Genomic DNA, 23,901 nt, shown 5'->3' on the forward strand with positions numbered 1-23,901 from the left:
CCCAGCTTCCTGTTCAGAGCCTTGCCCCTTGAGCTTGCTTGTCTTTGTGTGTCTGACACCTTTTCTCCGGTCCCCTAGGCCTCGGAAGCCCTCCTACCCTCTTGCTGTAGCCAATAGCCCACACATCTTTCTTTTTTTTTTTTTTTTTTTTGGTTCTTTTTTTCGGAACTGGGGACCGAACCCAGGGCCTTGCGCTTCCTAGGCAAGCACTCTACCACTGAGCTAAATCCCCAACCCCGCCCACACATCTTTCAACACCAACGTCTCCCCTCTGCAGTGTTCCTATCTACCAGACAGATTTCTCTTTGACTGGCTTTGGTTTGGACAGTCATTTACGATGGAGAAGCTGAAGGAGTTTCTGGTTCTGATTTCCTTCAGTCTGGTGCCCTAACTGCCTCTACGATCTGACCTCAGTGTTCACGTGCTTCTGACTCTGAATTTGACTGAAAACGGCCTTTTGTTAGCTCTACAGACTTTTTTTTTTTTTTTTTTTTTTTTTTTGTGGTAAGCCTGCTGTTTTCTGGGTTTCTAACTTCCTTATAATATTTTCAAAGATTTATGCTTGTTTTTTGACTTTGGAATTAATTAACTACAGGCTTTTTATTTATTTATTTATTTTTTGCCAAATTCTAGGCCATCTTCTCCAAAGATGTCTGGCAAGCTTGCATCTTCTCAAGGAGGTGGTCTAGCCTTCTCTCTCCAGGTTGTGTTCAGAGCTCCTCTCCCTCCTTCCTTTCCTGTCTAATGAGACAGAGGCACTATATAAAATGGCCCTGAACTTAACCTCCTCCTGCTTCAGCCTCTTAAGTTCCTAGACCACAGGCTTGTAAGTCAAGGGCAGCCTATAGGAATTGGTTTCCCCTTCCGTCATGTAGGTCCTGGGGTCAGGTCTCAGGTGGTTAGTGAATGTGTGCATTCGTGTACGTGTCCACTGCTATGTAAGTCAAGGGGCAACACACACTTATACCCTGGCACACATACTGTCATACATGCATCACTCACACAGCACACATAAGCATGAACACATTACTTACACACATACACAACACATTGACACACATACACATATCACACACGTGCACACTCACACATCAACTTACACATTTCTTCTTTGAATGCTTAATTGAAAAAAATTTTATTTGCTTTCATTTTGTGTGTGAGTGTGTGGGCACAGGTCTATCAGAACACCCATGTGGAAGTCAGAGTTCAACTTTCAGGAGTCAATCCTCCTCTTCTGCATCAGCCCCAGAGGCTGGACTTGGGTTGTCAGGCCTAGCAGCAGGAGGCTTTACCTGCTGAGCTGTCCCCCTGCCTCTTTTCCTTAATGATTTAACATCCATTTTGGCGAGGTTGTTCTTGCTGCAAAACCTCTGACTGATGGTTTTTGTTTGTTTGTTTGTTTGTTTTTCTTTTTTTTTTTCTTTTTTTAGGAGCTGGGGACCAAACCCAGGGCTTTGCACTTGCTAGGCAAATTCTCTACCGCTGAGCTAAATCCCCAACCCCTGACTGATGGTTTTTTAAATTTGTTTAATTCTTTAACTTTTTATTGATTCTTTGTAAATTTCACATCATGCACCCAATCCCCCTTTGTATCTACCCTCTGCCCTTGCAGCCTCCCCACTAAAAGAATACGTGAGTGGAAGCTGTGGTGTGTCAGTGTGTCACATGGTATATCCTTCTCGTCACACATTTTTACTTGCAGATGTTCATTGCAGTGAATCCTTGTCTGGTTTGAGGCCTCTTGCTCTGCCACACTCTCAATACCGAGTCCTCGAGTCCTCGCCCGGACTCCTCTGTGCCATCCAGCTGCTGCCCTGTGTCATGGAGTTCCTGCAGCTTTGGTTCTGTAGGACTCGAGCCTCCAGCAGTTCATAGATGGAGTAGATTTTGGGGTGGGTCAACTCAAAGCCCTGCATCTGGGTCTGTGTGTAGCTGAGTCGGCCAGCCTGTTCACTCTCTCACTGCCCTAGCTAGTTCATCCAGTGCCGCAGCTGCTAAGGGGCAGGGGCAGCTCTTCCACTCCCGTGTCCTCAGGGCAGTTCACCTGTGTCCACACCAACAAGGCCAGCTCTATTGTGCTGCCCATGCAAGGGGCACAGCCCACTCCTATCAACTGCTGTAGCCAGTGAAGGGTGGGGCCCCCTTCCCACCTGCTGCAGGTGGCAAGGGACAGGAGAGTGGGAAGGGTATCGTTCTTTCAGCCATGGCACTACATGGCAGACTATTGGCGAGGTCAGCTCTCTTGCACTCATACCCTTGGCTGGCACACCTGTAACCCATGCAACCATGGCCAGCTCTATGTTACTTCCTGGGCGAGGTACAGCCCAGTCTCCTGCTGAAGCTGGCAAGGGGCAGGGCCAGCTCTCCTGCTCATGATGCCCAGGCAAGGGGTGGGGCCAGCTCTGCACAGCCCTCAGACATCAGCATGGTACCAGGTGGCAGCCCAGACCAGGGGTATTGCCTGTCTTTGGTGGTAAGAGACACCCCCCCTCCCCCTGCTGCAGGGCCAGGACCTTACCGTGGCCTTAGGTAGCATCTCTGGTTACTTACCTCAGGCCGTTCCTCACTACCCTCGAGTCTCCAGTTCTGCCTCTCCTCACTGCGCCCAAATCCTTCTGCTTCTTCATTTCTTCCAACCTGAGTCTCTGGGTTCCTGGGTTTGTCTCAGGAGTGCTACAGCAGACTTACGCTCTATGACACCAGGTAGGGGTTGTCTTGGGAGTGGTCTACCCACCCAGGCCGTGTCCCCAGTCGGGGTCATCTTCAAGATGTTCTGCCTGCCTGGGCTGTGTGGCACTGGACTCAGGCTGCTGCTGCTTGTATGTGTGCTGGTTGTAGGGTGAGGTGTTTGTCATGAGGATTCTGCATAATAGCAGATCTATGTGGTGAATTATAAATGCATCTACTTTGGAAAGTAGCAATATCCTTATTTTATAAGAGAAGAAATAGAGGACTGTCAATGGGGCTCAGTGGCAGAGACTTGCTTAGCTTTTGTGGGTCCTGGGTTTAATCCCTGGCACCAGTGTGGTGGGGGGAGGGTGAAGGGTCAAAGTTCATAAACTTCTTTACAGGCACATGACTGCTAAGCGGTGAAATATGTCGACCAACCCTCACAGTTTGTTCACTAATATTCAGAATCATCTAGTCCAGGTTTTTCAATGCCCCCCCCCTTCAACTCTACCACCCCAACTCTAAGCTCTCTCATACATTGTGAATGTATTACCCAAGGGTGAGCCTATGACAGCTTTTCAGCCTGATCTTGGGACTGTAGGGAGGTATAGGGCAGGTTGGCATCAGACATTCAAGGCTAGACTCACATGTAATGAGCTTGAGGCCAGCCTGAGCTATGTGAAACTCTGTCTCAAAACTTGAAATACATGAATGGATAAATTTTGTCTTGGAGAATATTAATATGATTAAAGAGAAATTTGAGATAGAAGAAATGGTGTATTTGAATGAAGAACAGCTGGTAAGTCAGGCAGTACAGAATCAGCAGAAATCCACAAATTCCAGCCAGATGGGGGGCAGGGGAGGCTCACATTTGTCATCCCAGTGTTTGTGGGGCTGAGGCAGGAAGATTCAAGGATAGCCTGAGCTACATAGGCAGTTCTAGGTCCTCCATAGGTAAACAGTGAGACAGAACAAATTATTTCATTGCCAAAGGTTGGTTGGTCATCTGTCTGTCTGTATCTGTATCTATTTCTGGTTTAACAAAGACTTGTTTGTTTTGAGAAAAAGACGATAAATACCAGGCTTTTCACAAAATAACTCATGATATTAACACTTATGGAAAGCATCCCACCATTTTTCTGCAAGATGCATTTGACATGTTAGCTCTCATTCACAGAAGTACACGTTACACTGGTGTCGAGCAGCCCCACCCAGGTGGGATAGATAAATCACCTCTCCAGAGTTACAAGTCAGTGCGATGTCTCTGCAGTCGGGGAGGCAATTACTAAAGCCACATGGATGGGAAGAGCTGTATTCCCTGTGCAACAGAAGATGACAGCAGAGGCAGTTGATTATGGACCATACGTCTTTTTATTGTTAAGCCAATGAAGTATCAAAATTAAAAGCAAAAATTACAGGCCGTGACTTAACAATACTCACAGGGACATCAGAGGAAGTGGAAATGGAACCAGATGCGGGTCAATCGTGAATTAAAGAACAGGGGAAGGATGAGGCAAGGGAGAAAGGCTTTGCCTTACTTGGGCCTGAGTCACTGGACAGCTCTTGGTTTCTTGGTTAGATGTTACGTGGTCTCCTTGGGCAGCCTTAAGTTTCCTTTTCACCAGTTCATGCTGAACTGAGTTTTGGTTTGTTGAGAACAGAAAGTCTGGCTCCAGGGAGAGTCTGAGGCTGGTGACCTTACATGCCTTCCTGGTGTGCTACACATGGCTGAGAGTTCCATGGTTAGATAAGAATGGAGGATACAGTTTGTCTGTGTGAAAGTATATTTTACAATCTGGACTCCATGAAAAACGTGGATTTTTTTCCTGTTTTTTTTTATTTGTTTGTTTGTTTTTATTTGAAAGCTGAGCATGGTGGTACCCACCTTTAATCTCAGTACTTGGGAGGCAGAGGCAAACATTTCTCTGTGAGATTGAGGCCAGCCTTATCTGTATAGAGAGTTCCAGGCCAGCCAGGGTTACATAGTGAGACCTTGTCTCAACAATAACTTGAGAAATAAATACATTTGAAACATATGCGTCTTGTGCACAAGGAGCCCAGAGAGGATTCAGTGGGACTGGTGTTAGGGACGCTTGCAAGCTGTCTTGTAGGTGCTGGGAATTGAACCCAGGTCTTCTGCAAGAACAGCCAGTGCTCTTAACTTCTGAGCTATCTCTCCAGCTCCTCTAAACTAATTTATTAATTGACAGATATTTGTATAAATGTGTGTGGTGCAGTAATTTTTAGTATATATATAAATTGTATATTATCAGCTTATGATATTTTAGTTGCCCATCATGTTAGACATGTATCATTTCTTGAGGTTGAGAACATTCTGCATACATTCCTAACTTTTTGTTGTTGTTGTTTTGGTTTCCTTGAGACAGGATCTTAATGTAGCTCAGGCTGGCCTCTGCCTTACTGTGTAGCTGAACCTGGTCTTGACCTCCTGGTTCCCTTACCTTCTCTCAGGCACTGGGTTTACAGGTGTGGGTCACCACACTTGGCTTATGGTGTAGATGATACAAAACCATTAACTAAAGCTGGAGAAATGACTTAGAGATTAAGAGTGTGGACTTCGTTTGCAGAGGGAGACTTCTATTCCCAGCACCCATACAGTGGCACACAATCACTTATAATTCCAGCTCCAGGGGATCTGATCCCTCTGGCTTGGGGACCTGCACTCTGTATGTGTACACACACACACACACATACACACACACACACACACATGCACACACACACACACACACACTCATGACACTTAAAAATGTTAACTCTAATCACCTTTCTGTATAATAGGAGCTTAAACTCATTCCTCCTATCTAGCTGTGTCCTTTTACCCATTAATGGATCTCTTCCCTTTCTCCTTCCTCTCCTTCCCTCTCCTCTCCCCAGCTAAAATCTAGACTTTTGACACACTGAGTAGCCTTTCTGCTTGCTTCAGAATGAAGTTCGCGCAATAGGTGGGTAGAAAGCCTACTGATTTCAAATTGAAGCCGCAAGTTCCTTAGGCCACAGTGGAACCGTTGAGGTGCACATGATACTTTAGTTGAGGACGGGGGGTCAGAATTTACTGACGCTCCATGTGCTGACGAGAACTCTGTGGTTGCAGATGCTGCTACTGAGCATGTCCTGGCTGTGTCTGAAAGAATGAGAAGCAACACTGATCCCTGAGCCAGGACTGGGGGACCAGGAAGAGAAAGTGGCAGTTGTGCTCTCAGGAGACCCTCATACTGGGTCGCTGTTGCAGGAGGTCCAGTTACCAATATACAGTTACCTGCCACTGCTGCTGCCACCTTTTCCTCTTCCTCCTCTTCCATCACCTCTTCCTCCTCTATTATCACTTCCTCTTCCTCCTCCATCACCACCTCCTCCTCCTCCACCACTTTCTCTTCCTCTTCCTCTTCTTCCAACACCACCACCACCTCCTCTTCTTCTTCCTCCTGCCCTCCTCCTCCTCCTGCTCCTCTTCTTATTCTGAGGTGGCATGGGATGGCACGTATAAGAAGCTACTTTTATTGAGTGTCTAAAAAGATCTTTCCATAACCAAACTGTTCATCTGGGCAGCACATATACTAATCCCAGAATGCAACTGAGATTGCTGTGGATAATGTGAAAATTCAAAAAAAGCCATTCTTTGTTAAGAAAGCTCTGATAGGCTTTTAACTGTGGCACTTTCAGCAAGCTAAGGGCAAGAACATGAAATGGAACAATATATGCTTTTCAAGAGGACTACTTGGAGAAATAAATGGCATATTAAAATTTTTGGGGGGGCTGAAAGGTGGCTCAGCAGTTAAGGGCACTTATTAGTCAGTCAGAGGGCTGGACTTTGGCTTGCAGCACCCATGTAACACAAGATGTCCTGTGTCTACCTGTAACCCCAGCTCCAAGAGAAGGTGATCAATCTCTGGGGCTCGCTGGATTCCAGCCTAGCCCCTCCCCCCCGCAAAAAAAAAAAAAAAAAAAAAAAAGGAAACCCAGATTCAGGGAGAGACTCTACTTCAAAAGACTAGGTAGAGAACAAGAGAGGTAGATACTTGATGTCCTCTTCTGGTCTCCATTCACATGTATACACACACACACACTCACACACACACACACACACTCACACATACACAGTAAATAAATAATATTCAAAATAATAAAAATGGTGGTGCTCTTGCCCAGTGTGTGAGGCCCCAGGTAGTTAGTTGGCATCTAAAACAGACAGAAAAAGCAAACAACAAAAAACTGTGTCGCATCTATACAATGACTTGTAAATTTTATTATTCAACAGAAAACAACATGGGTTTCCATTATTTAGGTAGTTGCTTTTTTTTTTAATTTCAACAAAGACATCGTATAAATCTGTCCTACTTGGGCCCTAGTCTGTTGCTTCAGAAAGTCACTCTTTGTTTAAGTTTTGACCCAAACACTGAAATTGTTGGTGGCCATGGCATCTTAGATGAGGCAGAAGCTTCTTCAAGTTCATCAAAAGGGGTGAGCCTTTGGACAGAGAGCAGAGTCTCACATTTGAAGTGCCCAGGCTAGGTCCCCATCCTGCCATCCTCTCCCACCCTCAGCCCTGTTCTTCCTTCTCCCTCTTTTCCTGGGTCATTGACCTCTCCGTTGATAACTGTGCACTTGTTAACTTTGCACCTCTTCCTTCTCCTGTGGGTCCAGACAAGCATCTCACTTTGTAGCTTGGATGGCCTTGAACTTAGGGCTATTTTACCTCTGCCTCCTAAGTGTGGATGACGGGCGTGAGCCACCATCCCTAGCTTATCTCAGTTACCTTTAAATCATTTGTCTCCCCACCTAAGTCTGTCTTTCTGTCTAGTTAGTAGTGTCTCTAGAGGGAAAGGAACATGTCTGTGCTCCCCACTCCCACCTCCACCCCCACCCTGTGTACCTAGCTTTGAAAAGTTCCTGGCACCAAGGAAACCTCTGTAAATTTCCTAAGTGACTAAGTGGGTAAGCGACAGGGAGGTCCATCCACAGAAGCTTTGAGCACAGAGGGCAGGGTGCAAACACTGCTACATCCCTTTCTCAAGCCAGGCGGCATCCTGCAGGGCCTGCTGGTCAGACTGTTTCCTTCCCATGAAGAACTTAAGTAGGAAGTGGACAGGGTAAATTGTCCACTGTTCAGAATATGTGAACCTGGAGGTGGCAGGGAAGAGGGATATAAAAGCTAACACTGTGAATCCATCTGTCCAATCAATCATTTTCAGTTAGGCATGGTGGTACGGGGGAGGGGTGGGACAGAGCAATTCAAGTTCAAGGACTGCCTGAGCTATAGGAAGAGCACAGAGCTAGCCTCGGCAATGTCGTGAGACCCCCACCCCAAAACAAAAAGTGGCTTGCATTTTCCCACATCAGAGAAGGTGGCCATGCAGGATCCCCTGTGAGCTCGCACCCCTTTTGCAAAGACAGCGATGTGTACCAGCTCTGGAAATTGCTCTGGTCTTCTGTTTGGCTCATCGTTAGCTTCCACCAGTGCTTGCTTGTACAACCTGCATGCCCTCGGCACTTCTGAGCTATCACAAGGTCTACAGCTATTTGCCAACCTCAAGGCAAAGGTCAGATGAGAGATCGTTGGCATTGTCTGTGACCCTTAGCACAGTTTTGGGTCATCGCTCAGTGTAGTACCAAGTTATAAAGAGCCTTCCTCCTAGTAGATATGAACAGTAGCACCCCAGGTAAGTGCTGAGAGAGAGCATAGGCTGCCTGGATTTTCAAGATAGGTTAGTATCATTCCTTTTAAATATATATATTTTTACGTTTATTATCTGGGGGTGTGTATATATTTGGAGTCTGCTTGTGAGAAAACCTGTGATAGTTTATCTTTCTCTCTTTTTTCTTGCTTCCCCTTTTTTCCTTCTTTTAGACCCTGGCACATGTAGGGATTGAGCCTACAGCCTCTTTCCACTTCTACCATGCCAGGCAAGCATTCTACTCATGACATCCACCCTGAGTAACTTTTGGATGATGATGATGATGGTGGTGGCGGTGAGGTGGTGATGGTGGTGGTGATGATGATGATGATGATGATGATGATGATGTCGTCTTTGCCACAAAGTTTTGTTATATTTAATCCAGGCTGGCCTTGTAATCATGATCCATTCTCCTGTCTCAGCCCCCTGAGTGCTGGGATTCCAAAGTTTAGGCTACCACAGCTTTTTTTTTTTTTTTTTAAAGATTTATTCATTTAATGTCTATGAGCATCCTGTTGCTGACACACCAGAAGAGGGCATCAGATGCCATTACAGATGGTTGTGAGCCACCATGTGGTTGCTGGGAATTGAACTCAGTGGCCTCTCAACCACTGAGCCATCTCTCCAGCACCTACAGCTTTTAAAACAATTAATTAATTTGAGATAGGACCTAACTAGAGCCCTGGCTGGTCTTGAACTCACTCTGTAGACCAGGCTGGCCTTGAATTCTCAGAGATTTTCCTGCTTCTCCCTTCTGAGTCCAGGGATGAAATTCGTGGACCACCCTGTTAGCTTTTTAAACTGAATTTTTAGGACTTCGTGTAGTAAGCCCTGGGTGTCGATTGTGGCGTTTCTGTGCATGTATGCAGTGTACTTCCTCTTCCGTCCCTGTCGCCTCCCTGTTGCCTGCCGCGCTGCCTCCTGCAGATCCTCCTCTGCTCTCCTGTCACATGGATGCTGTTCTGTCTTGTTTTCCCTAGGAGCTCTTCCTCAGTGCTAAAGGTCTGCCCTCTTCCTACTTTCATGACCTACAGACAGACAGACAGAAAGACAAACAGGCAGAAAGACACAATACACACGCTCTGTGTCAAAGCTGTGTTCACTTGGCTCTCTCCCCTTCAAATACCCAGGGCCTCTTATGGCCACACTTAGTGTGTGTTGGGGAGGTCTTACCCTCTTCTGACATCTTCTGGAAGTCTGCCTGGGCAGAGGACCCATTATCGTACTTTCAAGACTTCCGCAGTATTAACCACTGCTCGGGAGGGGCCCAGCTGTGGATGTGCGTGCCCGCTGGCCTTCAGATGCCCAAGTGTCAGTCTAGAGAGCACTGACTCCCAAGACCAGTCCACCCTGGACCTCAGGCTCTGGCTATTCTCTGTTGAAATCTGCTGTTGAGCATGCCACCAAGGATGGAGTTCAAGGTTTGGGAAAACCTGTTCTTTTCCGCCTGAGCTGAACTTCGGCCTGCTCTCACAGCTCCTCCCAGGTTTGTTTTTCCTTCATGTGGACTAGAAGTTGCCTTCTAATTGCTCCCTGCTCTCAGGTCCTCAGCATTACCTCAGTGTCTCTTAAGATGAGCCCCAGGCACTGCCTTCTGCCGTGATTCAGTGACAGATGAAATTTTTCTCCATTGCTAGCCCGTCCACCAGAAGGATCACTGATACCTGTTCTGAGGGAAAGACTGCCTCCCTTCCGTTCACCAGGGCTGGGGAAGCCCACCGTGTTCCTGGGAGGGTGTAGCATGTAGTTTAAAAAAAAAAAAAAACCCGCTAAGCACCGGTAACGGTGGGCTCGCCTGCCTTCATGGTTCCCAGGACCAGCTGCTCCCATATTCCCAGGTCATCCACCCTCTGGCTAACCTGCAGAAAGCCAGCTACCGCTAGCTCAGATCCCCTTAGCCCCATAATATGATAACACCAGAGACTTGTAGTAGACCATCCAGATTGATAATGGTAAATCTCCAACTCCACACAAATGCCCAAAGAACACAAAAGACAATTGATATAAATTCAAGCTGCACACTTCGACCGATCGGGCAAATGTACCCTACATTATTTTATTGCCCATCTATGCAATCTCTAGCTACTTGCGACTTCTCCGGACCATATGGGTCAGCTCCATCTCTTTCTGGTTCCATCTTGTCTCTTCCGTCCTCCTTCTCGTCCTCCTCTATCTCTCTGTCTCTCCTTCCTCTTTCTCTCTCTAAAAATTTCAGCTCTGCCCCCCTCCTTCCACTGACCAATCGCAGGCTGATTGGTCAATCTGACCAATTAAGATTTTCCTGGACCTCACCTGAGTACAGGCAGCCCTTATGAGGAAGCAGGGGGAAAAAAAGCCAGACAGCAATCTGCAACAGGAGGATAAGAAAGGCACAGAACGTGAGCCTGGAAGCAAGCCAGTAGGCAGCTCCTTGATAGCCTGTACTTCAGTTCCTGCCTTCAGGTTCCTTCCTTGAGCTCCTCCCCTGGCTTCCCTCCATGATGGACTGTATAGCATGTGAGCTAAAGCAAACCCTTTCCCCACAAGTAGGTTTGGGTCAGTGTTTGTCACAGAAATAGAAAGCAAAATAGGACAGCTGCCTTTGTCAGCACTGTCAGAACGCAGTCCAAGACGGAGTCACGTGAGGGGAATTCTGAGTGCCTGTGAGAAAACTCCAGGAAAACAAGAGTCTCGTGACCTCAGTTTCTTCAAAACCCAGAGTGGTTCTCGGGATGTGTCTTCCTGCCCCTCCCCGGTGTAGCAGATAAGAGTGATTTACCTCAGCTGTATTTATTCCCATGCCTCTATGGAAATGGCTTTGTCACATGAGGCTTGTGCTTGGGATTGAACCCCTTAGTCATGTGATTCTCCTTAATCCTTAGAGTTTGGATGGTCTGATGCTTGGAATAAAGTTGGCTATTGCAAGAGACTTCAGTCCATCTCAGTCCACGTCAGTTTTAGGCCCCGCTCTCCTAGATTTACGCTCCAGCTAGAGCAGAAAACATACCCAGAGCTCTTCTCCTCTCTCCCGTTGGAATGCTCAGTTATGTCTTACACTGGCTCTATCTTAACTGGGTCCCTCGGAAGCAGCACGTGCACGTCTTCCTGTCTTCCATTAAAGTCCCTTCTTCATGCTTCCTTTTCTTACTTTTTTTTACCCTGAGTGGTGGTGGTAGGAGGGAATTAAAAAGAAGCCTTCATTTCTCTCATGCTAAGGTTTCTAGAGTCAACTGGAAGGCTTTGGTGTGAGAGTAGGGAAAGGAGAGTGGGAAGGCCATCTGTGTGGTTAGGAGATGTGGAGAGGAAGAGCTGGCAGCCTTGCATGTGCACCCCACTGTAGAGGGCCCTGTCTGGGTTCACCTCGGCTCATTCTCCCCTGTACAAGAGTCTTGAGTGCATGTCTTCTCTGGGACACTTTCCTCTGGGATTGTCTCTCTGTGGGTTCTCTTCGTGGAACCTGTGAGAAGAGTCTGCGGTTGGCTTTGCTCCTCCATGGTGCAGCATTTAGTAATGTGAAGTCCCACAGGTCGGCACCAGCAGCACAGCCCTGTGGATTTTGGATCAGGCAAGAAGTGTGGACTTATCCTGTTCCTTCCCTGACAGACACAATGAGCATCTGTGGTCTTTCCAGGTGAGAGGCTGGGTGTCAGTGTTTGATAGACGGATAAACAGTGCTTCACAAGTAGGGCCCGCTGTGAACTCTGGTAGGGTAGAGCTTCGCTCCTCTCCTCTGTCCGGTAGGAATTGGGCCTCATTTGTAAAACAAATGTGCTGGACTAGCTCCAAACTAGTTTTAAAAACGTGGTTTTTAGATCGGTTTAATTTTATATGAATGTTTTGCCAACATGTATGTATATGCATCACACAGACATACGTGGTACCTGCAGAGACCAGGAGAGGGTCTGGGATGTTCTGCAACTGTACTTATCGACAGGTTGTGAGCCAGCAGGTGTGTGCTGGGTATTGAGCCTGGGTCCTCTCCAAGAGCAGCAAGTGCTCTAAGCCACTGAACCATCTCTTCGGTCCTCTCAGTCAGCTGGTTTGAAGAGAAGTTTGTAGGTGTGAAGATTAAACAGAGTTTAGCAAATGTCTTTTTTACCACTAGGGTTTTCCAGTGTCTTTAAAAGGCTGAGCTGCTGTGAGCCTGAGAGGAGAACTGATCCCTGATTACAGTCACGGGTTCTTCATTCTTTGTTATCAGCACACAGTTGCTGTAACTGGAGCTTTTAGGCTAAAACTCTGGAAACAGGCAGCCCCAAAAGGTTAGGACTGGCCACTTTCCCATCATGCCCATTAAAGACAGAACAGTGAGGAGCAGAGTGAGGTGGACATTGGGAAGAAGTGGTCCATAAAGGGGTCCCCAAGTCCATCTATGGGGTCCTGACAACCTAAAGAGTTCAATGGAAGAATTGAGCACTGGGCAGAAGATATCATAGTTACGTAGTCCTGGTCAGGGTGTGGTCGGTCTCACGCATCATTTTCTCAGCTCCAGTCCAGCAAGGTGAAGATGTCCTGATGCTGGAGGGGTCATGGGATTGGGGTGATTCTCAGGGCCTGCTTACTTCTCTTTGCATAGAACCTGGTAGTGGAGTGGGAACCTGCTACCGGGGCTGAGAAGGAATGCATCCTTAGTGTTGTCTCTATCTCCTATCATTTGTACATCAAGGCTGGAAAGACGGTTTAGTGGTTAAAGTTGCAAAGAAAGGGAATTGGATTTCCAGCATCCACATGAGTCAGCTCACAATGGTTAGTAATTACAGGTCTAGGGGATCTGATGTCTTCTCTCTAGTGCCTCTGTGGACATTGTACTTAAATGCCCATACACTGGAGAAATGTTCAAACCTGCACACACACACACACACACACACACACACACACACACACACACACATACACACACACACACACATACAGGCACACATAGTTAAAAATACAACTCTGTCTCTGTGTCGTCGTCTTCTTCTTCCTCCTCCTGCTCCTCCTTCTTTCTTCTTCTTGTTCTTCATCCTTCTTTTTCTCCTCCTCCTCCTCTTCCTCCTTCTTTCTTCTTTCTTTTTTCTCCTCCTTCCTCCTCCTCCTGCTCCTCCTCCTGTCCTCCTTTGTACAACTAAGGTAGGAATATTGCTGATGATGTCTTCATGTTTTGAAACAGGGTTCCATGTAATCCATGCTGGTCTCACATTTGGCAAATAGTTCAGTCTGGGCTTGGAAACCTGCTTCTCTTGCTCCTACTTCTCCAGTCCATCGATTAAAGGTGTGATCATGTGCATTAATGGTGTGCATCACGTGGCATAATGGCTCTTCATTAATATTCCTGCACAGACTAGGTTTGGCCTCACTGAATCTTTCTGAGACATCTAAAAAGACCATGGCGTCAGTATTTGTGTTGAGTCTGTTGGCAGTGAGTTGAAACCTAAGAGTTTGCCCCTGGGCTGGGGCAGCTTAGCTGGTGAAGGTAGTTGCACAGCAGACACTAAGTCCTGGCTCTCGTCCTTAGCAGCACATGTAAACTGTGTGAGGTGCACTCCTGTAACTCAAGCAATAACTCAAAGCAAGGTTGAGGCCAACCTGAGCTGCCAGATACCCTGTGATACCTCATGTCAAAAACGAATAAGCAAAACCAAAATAATAATAAGAAAAAAAGTTGCTCCAGAGTCACCCAGAAAAAAAGGTTGTGTAGCCCCGAAAAAGCATAAGGCCCCAAGCTTCAACAAACATTAGTGCAGAGAGCCAGTTTGAAGTATTTACCTTCTGGTGTATTGTCAGCATTTACCTGCTCCACTGTGCCTGTTGACCACGTGTTATGAGTGAGTGTTGGGGGAAGTGGTGGAAAATATACCATGTATTTTTCTTATGGCTTGTGTGGATGGGTGCCCAGCTTCAAAGCAAACATTTGCTCCTTTGTGCATATGTGGGTGTAGTCTTATGTGATGTGCACATATGTGGGTGGGTATACTCTCATGTGTATATGTGTGTATATGCATGTATATGTGGGTATAGTCTCATGTGATGTGTGCATATGTGGGTGTACTCTCATGTGATGTGTGCATATGTCGGTGGGAGTACTGTCATGTGATGTGCACATGTGTGGAGTCAGAGAGCTACCTCAGAATCACCCTGTTCTTTGCTCCTCCTGAGTTCAGTCTCTTCACGGGACATGGAGCTCCTGGGTCCCTTGGATCCTCCAGTACAGGGTGAGACCTAATTTCCAAAAAGAGCAAAGCAAAAGGAGTGGATGAAGAGTACACAAGTGGAACCTTGTGCTTGTAATTAACCCATAAACTCTCCTCAGAAGGGGCTGTTACTGTGTTATAATCCCTCTGCCCTGCAGATGCTCTCACGTTGACTGCATCTGTCTAGTATTAAACGGCTTGCATTGCTGTGATTGTGGATCTAGATGAAATGTTTTCCTTTTTTTTTTTAAGGTTTATTTTTATTATGTCTATATATGTGGGGGCATGTGCATGTGAGTGTACCTGCCCATGGAGGCCAGAAGAGGGCATCGGATCCTGTGGAACTTGGGTGCAGGCAGCTGTGAGTCACAAGACATGGGTGCTAGGAACCAAACCTGGGTCCTCAGGAAGAGCAGCAAGCTCTCTTAACTGCTGAGCTGTCTCTCCGCCCCCTAAACTGAATGTTCTACAAGAGTAAGTTGTTCAGTTACCTCAGTCTGTTTGGACCAGCAGCTTCTGTAAACAGTGCAGAGTTTAGGAGCCATCCAAATGCCTTCCTCTGTGGGACAGACGGCTCTGCATCTGTGAGATTTGTGGGTTGAGCCTGCAGGGCACCCGGCCTCCTGAGGCTTCTACCCAAGATGTGGCTGAGTTGTTTAAACCTGAGACTAACCAGTGGCTGTGGAACCTCTTCCTGCTGTAAAGGCCTGGGCTTTTGTTCAGATGCTGATTTTCTCAGACTCCCTTGTTGCTGCCCTGGTCCTGCTGCACAGCTGAGCAGATCTGCTGGCAGAAAGAGCTGCCAGGAAGACAGAGTTTGTGGAACATTCCATAGCCTGCTTCCCTTCATCCTGATTTTAAGTTGGGCACATCGTAATGTTGCAAAGCCCAAGTAACAGGAGAGGTGTGCTTTGGAGCGCTGCTTGAGTAGTGGCTGCCTTCCAGCTCTGAGCAGTCATACTCAGAGTGATGAGTCAGAGTCAGGTGAACTACTGAGTCAGAGACTGGCAGGCTGTGGTGTGGTAGGAACTGGGCTAGACATTAACATCTCAGCCTCAAATGAGTGCTGAATAAGTTGGCTTCTCACCCTTCCTATTCATAAGACTTTCAGAGAATCCAGAGAGGGAAAGTTCAAATGGTTCTAAAGCCATACAAAAGGGTACGAGATATGTTTTTAAAAATATTTCATATAGGATGCATTAATTGGTTATTATCATTGTGGAAATACACGACAGGTATCACCTGATTCCTCAGACACTGGTAGATATCTATAAAATCATTTTCCTTGCATGTTTAGGCTTTGTGTACCATTCGTGAAATAATGTATATCCCACCACGTAAGAGGTTAGTCAGATTTTATACTATAGAGAGCCCCAGATGTAAAAACAGGAAGTCATTCATCAAAGATCACGTCCAATTGTCTGCTTCCTGAACTTTGCAGAAAGCAGCCGAGTCCAGCTTGTGCATCACAAGCTGTGGACTGTGGGGCTTGTGTGAGCGGCCAGGCGGAGGGCATGAGCAGGCAGGCCTGGATTGCTGTATTCCAGAAGGGAGCTGGGAAGGCTTTGCAAGCTCTGTTCTTTACGGCTGCAGGTTGAATGACCTGCTGTCCGGAACAGTGAGATGAAAACAAGAGCCATTTGTCCTGGCAAGCAGAAGAGGCCCTGATCAGGTCACGGCATCAGGGTGTCTTTTGATTAGGCTTAGAACCCAAGGCAGTAGTAGAAAACATTTTTTTTCTTTTTCTTTTCTTTTCTTTTCTTTTCTTTTTTTGGGAGGGAAGGGGCAGCAAGAAAAAGAAACTTCAGTGGTTATTAAGAAAATAATCGATGCACAGGATGTGAAAATGGAGGCTCATGGTTAGATGTCTGACAAGCAAGCAGGAGAACATGAAGTTAGATTGCCAGAATGCACATTTTGTTTTGTTTTGTTTTAACAAGTTGGGCATGGCAGCATGTGCCTATAATTTCAGTATGAGAGGAATATATATATATATAGTGAAAAGACACCCACTGGAAGTTGACTTCTCCCCTCCATATATACACATATACATAAACACATATGAACGCACCCCACACTAACATGCATGTGCCACACCACACATACACCTACACAGAAAGAATATAAACCCACACAGTAGAAGGAAATATTGCCAAATAATGTGTTTGAAAAGGGACTTATATCCAGACTATATAAAGAACTCATTAAAACTCAGTAGTAATCACATCCAAGGTGCTTAGCATCACGTTAGCCCGTAGGGTCTTTTGCCTTTTGACACTAGGAAGAACATAGGGTTTCCCACAGTCTACAGGCTCAGCCCCAGGAAAATCTGGGCCTTCAGACCCAGACCTTATCGGACTGGGCTCATGATCTGGTTTGCACTGTGAGAAGGAGCAAGGAGTTTGTTTACAGAGTTGAGGTCAGAGGCTGGCCCTAGGCACCTTGTAGTCTTGACTCAGCCACCATCCACAACAGACCAACTCAATGAAGAAAGTGTAGTAGAAGAAAGAGTCTTTTTTTTTTTAATTATTTAAATCTTTATTTTTTTTCCATCTTTATTAACTTGAGTATTTCTTATTTCCGGGCCAACATCCCCCTAACCCCTCCCCCTCCCCTCTTTATGGGTGTTCCCCTCCCCATCCTCCCCCCCATTGCCACCCTCCCCCCAACAATCACGGAATGCTGGGACACTTGGCAACTGCTGCTAACAAAACCACTGTACCTTGCGAGTTTACTACTGTTCAGTAAATTCTGACATCAAGGAAAGACATAAATGTGTCTGTCTGCTTCTGGCATAGAGCGCTCCCTGCAACTGCGATGGAGAAGGTGGAGAGAGACTAAGAGCTTTTTTCCCCAGTTTGGCCAAACTACAAAGAAATCACTTTCCTTTTAAACTAGTCTGTGGATTCATGAGCCTGTAGTCCCACAATACCACCACTAATGCCGCTGCTGCCTACATGAAGGTGCCCAGCACTGCGAGAGCTTGCCCTACTGACCTGAGCTGTAGCTAACATCCTAACAACCTGTTACTCACTGCTGTTATGGGGCCTGCCCTAAAGCTGACGCATTATCCTGGCTGCAGTTTAACTTCCGGTTCCCTGGGGCAGGCGTTAAGTGTGTCTTCTAAGCCTTCCAGCCTGGTTCCATTCTACAGAACAGTCTCATTCCCCAGCACCCCACCCTTTGCATCCACACATAGCCTGCATAGCTTATCTTTCACCTGCTATTTTATTTGCAGTGTCCTTTGGAAGCAAACAGTCTCAGCGTGTGCAAGCACGAAAAGCAGCTGATAATAACCTTACAGAAACTGCACATCAGTTCACAGTAGTCGGCGACCTGAGCCTCGCTGCACTGTGGGTGTTGTGATCACGGAAATCAGCACCCACTACGAATCAGGGTAACCTACTCAGACTCGTGACTATTGGTAGAGGGTCCATATACTTTTGAATCATCCCTATATCCCTCCTTGCTCTGTTTTGTCTGGTATTCTTTTGTTGAATAAGCCTTTTCTTCCAACACTGAGACTATGGAGGACCCAGAGTTCTCTATGGTGCATAGATGTACGGACGCCACAGAAAAGCATTGGAGAACATCATTAAGCCACCCTGAGGGCTGGGGCTGTACCTCAGCTGGTAAAGTGCTTTCGTTGCGAAACTGGGTTTGATCCGCTACACTTCGTAGACTAGGTGTGCTTGTGCATATCTGTAGTCCTGGCATTTGGAAGGCGGGGGCAGAAAGAACAGAAGTTCAAGGTTATCCCCCAGCTACACAGCAAGTTTAAGGCCAGCCTAAGAAATACGAAATGTCTCCAAAAATAAATAAGTAAAAATAGTTCCAGAGTGGTGGTACACGCCTTTAATCCCAGCATCCGGGAATCAGAGACAGGTGGATCTCTTGAATTCTGAGCTTGAGGCCAGCCTGATCTACAGAGCAAGTTCTAAGACAGCCAGTGGTACAAAAGGAAGCCCTGCATCAAAAAAAAAAATTAAAATTAGATAGATAGATGATAGATACATGGATAGACAGACAGACAGACAGAGATAGATAGATAGATCAATAGAGACAGACAGACAGACAGGCAAATGATAGACAGATAGATGATAGATGCATGGATGATAGACAGCACTCCCCGTAGTGAGCTGGGACCCCCCACACCAATCATCACCAGGCCGATTCTAGTTGGCCTCACTAGCCATATATATACACACACACATATATATATATATATGTGTGTGTGTGTGTGTGTGTGTGTGTGTGTGTGTGTACACACATACATACATATAAGTTTTCTGGAGGTAATTTGTTTACAGCATTTAGCCAACAGTTTCAGAACATGGTTACCACCATTTTGTTTTACATTTGATTTTTGAGAGTCTCATGCAGCCCTGGCTGGCCTTAGACTATGTAACAGAGGATGTCCTTGGACCACCTGATCGCCTGTTTCACTGCCCAAGTGCTGGGATTACACATGGCCACCATAGATGGGAAGTTGTAGCACTGAGGGCTTTAGTGACCAACCCAGAGTCCCAGGACTGGTAAGAGGGGAGCTGGGACTTTAACACAGTGGCTGTGCAGTTGACACTGTTGGCTTCTGTACACTGTTCTTGTCTTCTTCAAACTGACTATGTACAAATATGTGTTGTCAACTTATTACTGATAATTTCATACATTTCATTCATCACACTCTATCGTGATTATGTCTACCCTAAATTCCTCACCCACTCCTTTTTTTTTTTTTTTTTTTTTTTTTTTTTTGGTTCTTTTTTTCGGAGCTGGGGACCGAACCCAGGGCCTTGGGCTTCCTAGGTAAGCGCTCTACCACTGAGCTAAATCCCCAGCCCCATCACCCACTCCTTTAAGGCACTTCCAGCATCTTACTGAGTCCTTACTTAGTTCTACCTGTTGGAATGGTGATTAATGTTGTGTAGTTAGTCACGGCTGTAGTGAGTTCATGGGTACAGTGACCATGTCATGTCTGGAAGACAGCACTTCATACCCCTGTCCTTAGCTCTTCTCTCTTCCTGCCCTCTCTTCTGTGATGTTTCTTGAGCCTTACCTGGGAAGTGAGGACGTGCAGGATGGGGTTGGTGAGCATGATATAGGTGGTCCTTTGAGGCTGAGCACCAGATTGAGGAGGGGTTTATTACCACCCCGCCCCTGTGCGCCCCTTCACCTCATCTGCTGCTTTGCCTTATCTACCAGTAGGCATTTGATTAAGACTCCTGCCCAGCTCTTTCTAACCTGACTTCCTCACTTTTCCTAGTTGCTCAAATCTCATCTTCGACCCAGCTTGGTTCAGGCTGGATGCCTTGGCTGGATTTCATTCCTAGACAGAAGCCAGTCTGTCCATGCAGAGCCTTGCAAACCTTTGTCTGGGTCCAGGGATGTCCGACCTCCTGACATTGTGGCACAGCATTATCGTCTGTAAAGATCACTCTTGAGAACTATGCAGTGGAGTTATAGAAAGCCCAAGCCAAAATCTCCTAAGGTTTTAAGTGAGGCCACCACTGTGTGTGGGGCTGTATTGGAAACTCCTGTCAGCTTCACCTATCGAACGCACTGCTCTCACCGCTTAGTTGCTGGGGTGCCAGAGGGCCACCAGTTTTGGTTCTCCTCTGCTGATCTTTGTGCCTCTTCTTGTTTTAATTTTCTTAAATTATGTGGTCAAAAAGCTAGTTTTTCTCTGTAGCTCAGGCTAGCCTGGAACTTACTCTGCAGCCCAGGCTAGATTTTAAACTCATTGTAATTCTTTGGTTTACCTGGGTTGATTTTTTTTTTTATAAAAGAAAAGTATCTTACTACAATGGCCCAGGATGCCCTACATTTATTATATAGCCAAAACTGGCCTTAAACTCTTGGTGGTTCTCCTGCCTCAGCCTCTGGAGCACAGCATGTATTATCTCATCCAACTTCCTCTACTTCTTTTAATTTCCAAAGACTGCCTCTTCCTTCCCCTCCAAGTTCTCCATGCCCATAGACTTGTCCACAGTTTTTGCATAGAATTAGCCACCAGAGATTGGCCCACATCAAAAGCAAACCAGTTTGTATACTAACAAGCAGAATACAGTTTCTGGTCATAGTCTGTCATTTGCTCTTTGGCCATCAGACCTGGGGAGGGAGACATATTTTGAGTCAGGGTCTCATAGCACAGCCTAGCCTCCAGTTGCTATGGAGCCGAGGAGGACCTTGAGCTGCCCATCCGCCTGTTTTCATCACCTCACTGGATTCCAGATGTGGGCCCCCACACTTGGTCCACATGGTGCTGAGGACTGAGTCCAGGGCTTTGCCCTTGGTAGACAAGCACCGCCTAAGTGAGCTACAGCCCCAGACCCCATTTTCAAATTTGAATGATTATAATGTACTGACTGTGGGATAGCTGGTTGTCTTGTTGGGATAAGAACCCACATATCCCAGGCTGGTCTGGCTCTCACTGTATCTGGGCTGGTCAGGAGCCGCCTCTCCTAACCGGGTGCTAGGATCGTGGGCTTGCACTATCACACCTGGTGCGGGACAACTGCTTGCTTGCTTCTCTAATTTATCAGTAATTTTAAATGTCACAGTTCTTGTGGCAGCTTTCTGGGTGCTTTCTCTACCACCTACTTTTTTTCCTTCTCTTGCTTTCTCTCCCTGACAGTCTCTTCTCAGGGCCACCCCCAACCCCAGCCACCAGTTAAACAAAGCACACTGTCTTGCAGAAACACAGCTAACATTAAGTGAATGCAAGCTAAGAAGCAGAAGTGTTTCTGGGAAGGCCTGGGTAAACTGAGTCCTGTGTTGGAACAGCATGCTGTGCCTACTCTGGAATCTGAATGGATAAATATGGTGATGCTCTGGTCAGTGTCACTGTTACCCTAGTCAGACCTATGTAGTTTTCACCATGCAAATCAAATGCCATTTTCTAATTTGCTAAAGAATTTAAGTTTAGAATTGCACATGCACACAAGCACACTCTATATGTATTTGTTTACTCATTTATTTACAGTATTTTGTTTAATTAATTGTTCGTGTGCACATATGCCATGGCCAGCATGTGGAGGTCAAAGGGTAACTTGCAGGAAATCCGTTCTCCCTTTCCATTTGGGCTCCAGGAATTGAACTCAGATTGTCAGGTTTGACGGCAAATGCCACTGCCCACTGAACCATCTTGCTGGCCCTCCATTTATTTAACATGATGGTATTAACAATTATTTTAAGCTCTTCAGTGAAGTGGACAGTTATGTCATAGCATATATAGAGGTTGAATTATCAATATCTATTTTCCTGTTGCTATGGTAAATGATTACTCCCTAGATGCTGTTCATGGATAGATCACTTACCTCCTCCTCTTATTTTTCACAAATGCCACCTGGTGGGTGTATGATGAACGTTTTCTGCATTTCCTGGGTAGACGAGGTAAACTGAGTCAAGTGATCATGGCTCAGCATGTACTCCAAACGAAACCCAGATGGGTTTGCTTGTCAAGAGAACTATCTTAGTGGGTGCGTCAGTGAGTCAGGACTGAGGGATGAATGTGGCCTGCCGTGAAGCAGTAACTTACCTTGTCAGATCCTGACTTTATAGTCCGTAATAAAACACCACTACTCTCCAGCTGTGCCCTTTGCTGAAAGAAGTTATTTTTTTTAAATGGCTTATTTACTTGTGGTTTTGTATAAGTGTGTGTGTGTGTGTGTGTGTGTGTGTGTGTGTGTGTGTGTGTGTATGTGTGTGTGTGTGTGTGTGTGTGTGTGTGTACAGTCCAGAAGAGGGCACCTGATGCCTCAGAGTGAGGCTATGGGAATTTACAGGATACCAGGCTTTTATGTGAGTTCTGGGGTCTGAACTCTGGTCTTCATGATTGAGCCGCGGTGTTCTTACGCCGTGAGCCATGACTCCAAAAGATCTTTGCTGGGATTCAGGGCTCTTCTCTAACTGTACTTTCTATGAGGCCTCCGTGCAGATATCCTTTTATTTGTTTTTGAGACAAGGATTTACTATATAGCTCAGGTTAGCCCCGGAACTCTGTGCAGCCCAGACAGGATCTCACTTGCAGCAATCCCTCTGTTTCCTGCATTCAGGGGTTAAGCTGCACCTAGCTGGGGTAGTCTTTAACTGTTTGGGCAAAGCTCCTGGTTATGCCGTTTGTCCTCATGTGTGCATGACTTCTCCCACTTATCAAGAGACTAGGCACATCTAAACACAAAAGCTTTAAAACATTGGGAAATACTTATTTGCATTTCAGTATTCTTCCTCCAGTCTGGGTGTTTTATTGCAGCTGTAGTTCGTTTATTTGGAAAGTTAAGCTGGCTTTAGAAAATGAACATATTACAATTGTTTGGAAAGCAATCCCACCTGGTCTAAAATTTCAGCTCAAGAGAGGGCTACAGAAAGACGTCTGGGCTATTTAGTGAGACCCTGACTTTGTCAGGGCTGGGAGTATGACTTGGCGGGAGAGCACTTGTGTAGCATTCTCAAAGCTCTGGGTGAGCCCCAGTGATTCCCAGCACTGCAAAATAAATGATAAAGTCTGAGAGCATTTGCCTAGGCTCTGTGTAAATGCTCCATTAAATAAGAGGGTGTGGGAGTGGGTATGGGGGGGGAGACTGGAGAGTGGGTTTGGGGGAAGACAGGAGAGGGTGTGGGAGTGGGGATAGGGATGGGAGGAGGGGGGAGAGGGGGAGGGGAAATATTGCTAGCTCTAAGACCCAAAGGGGAATAGTTTATTGACATGTTCTCTTTTCTTTTCCTCCTTGGGCATTTTATGTATTTACATTTCAAATATCATCCCCTTTCTCAGTTTCCCCTCTAGAAACCCCCTATCCCATCCCCCCTCCCCTTGCTTCTACCCACTCACTCCCACCTCACCATCCTGGCATTCTCTTTGGGGAATGGAGTCTTCACAGGACCAAGGACTTCTCTTCCTATTGATGCCAGAAAATGCCATCCTCTGCTACATGTGCAGCTGGAGCCATGGGTCCTTCCATGTTTACTCTTTGGTTGGTGGTTTAGTCTCTGGGAGTTCTGTGTGTGTGTGGGGGGGGGTCTGGTTGGTTGATATTGTTGTTGTTCTGAAGGGTTACAAACCCCTTCAGTCCTTTCTCTAACTCCTCCATTGGGGACCCCATTCTCAGTCCAATGGTTGGCTGTGAGCATCCACCTCTGTATTTGTCAGGCTCTAGCAGAGTTTCTCAGAAGCCAGCTATATCAGGCTCCTGTCAGCTTGCACTTCTTGGCATCCACAATATTGTCTGGGTTTGGTGGCTGTATATGGGATAAATCCCTGGGTGGGGCAGTCTCTGGATAGCCTTTCCTTCAGTCTCTGCTCCACACTTTGTCCCTATATTTCCTTTAGACAGGAGCCATTCAGGGTTGAAAATTTAGAGATGAGTGGGTGGCCCCATCCTCCA

The 23,901-nt window shown here is 46.4% G+C and overlaps 1 protein-coding gene across 2 annotated transcripts in view; it reads left to right on the forward strand.

The window, feature by feature from the left end:
* Nucleotides 1-23,901, forward strand: part of Nceh1 (neutral cholesterol ester hydrolase 1) — a 60,598-nt gene that overhangs the window by 12,103 nt on the left and 24,594 nt on the right. Inside the window, exon 2 of one of the 2 annotated variants that reach the window (XM_039101978.2) lies at nucleotides 17,757-17,915. The exons of the other annotated variant lie outside the window; for it this stretch is intronic. The gene's annotated coding sequence lies outside the window, so the exon portion shown is untranslated. The remainder of the gene's footprint in view (nucleotides 1-17,756; nucleotides 17,916-23,901) is intronic. 2 annotated transcript variants of the gene reach the window in all.

This window comes from Rattus norvegicus, chromosome 2 (assembly GCF_036323735.1).
Source record: "Rattus norvegicus strain BN/NHsdMcwi chromosome 2, GRCr8, whole genome shotgun sequence".
Classification (NCBI taxonomy): domain Eukaryota; kingdom Metazoa; phylum Chordata; class Mammalia; order Rodentia; family Muridae; genus Rattus; species Rattus norvegicus.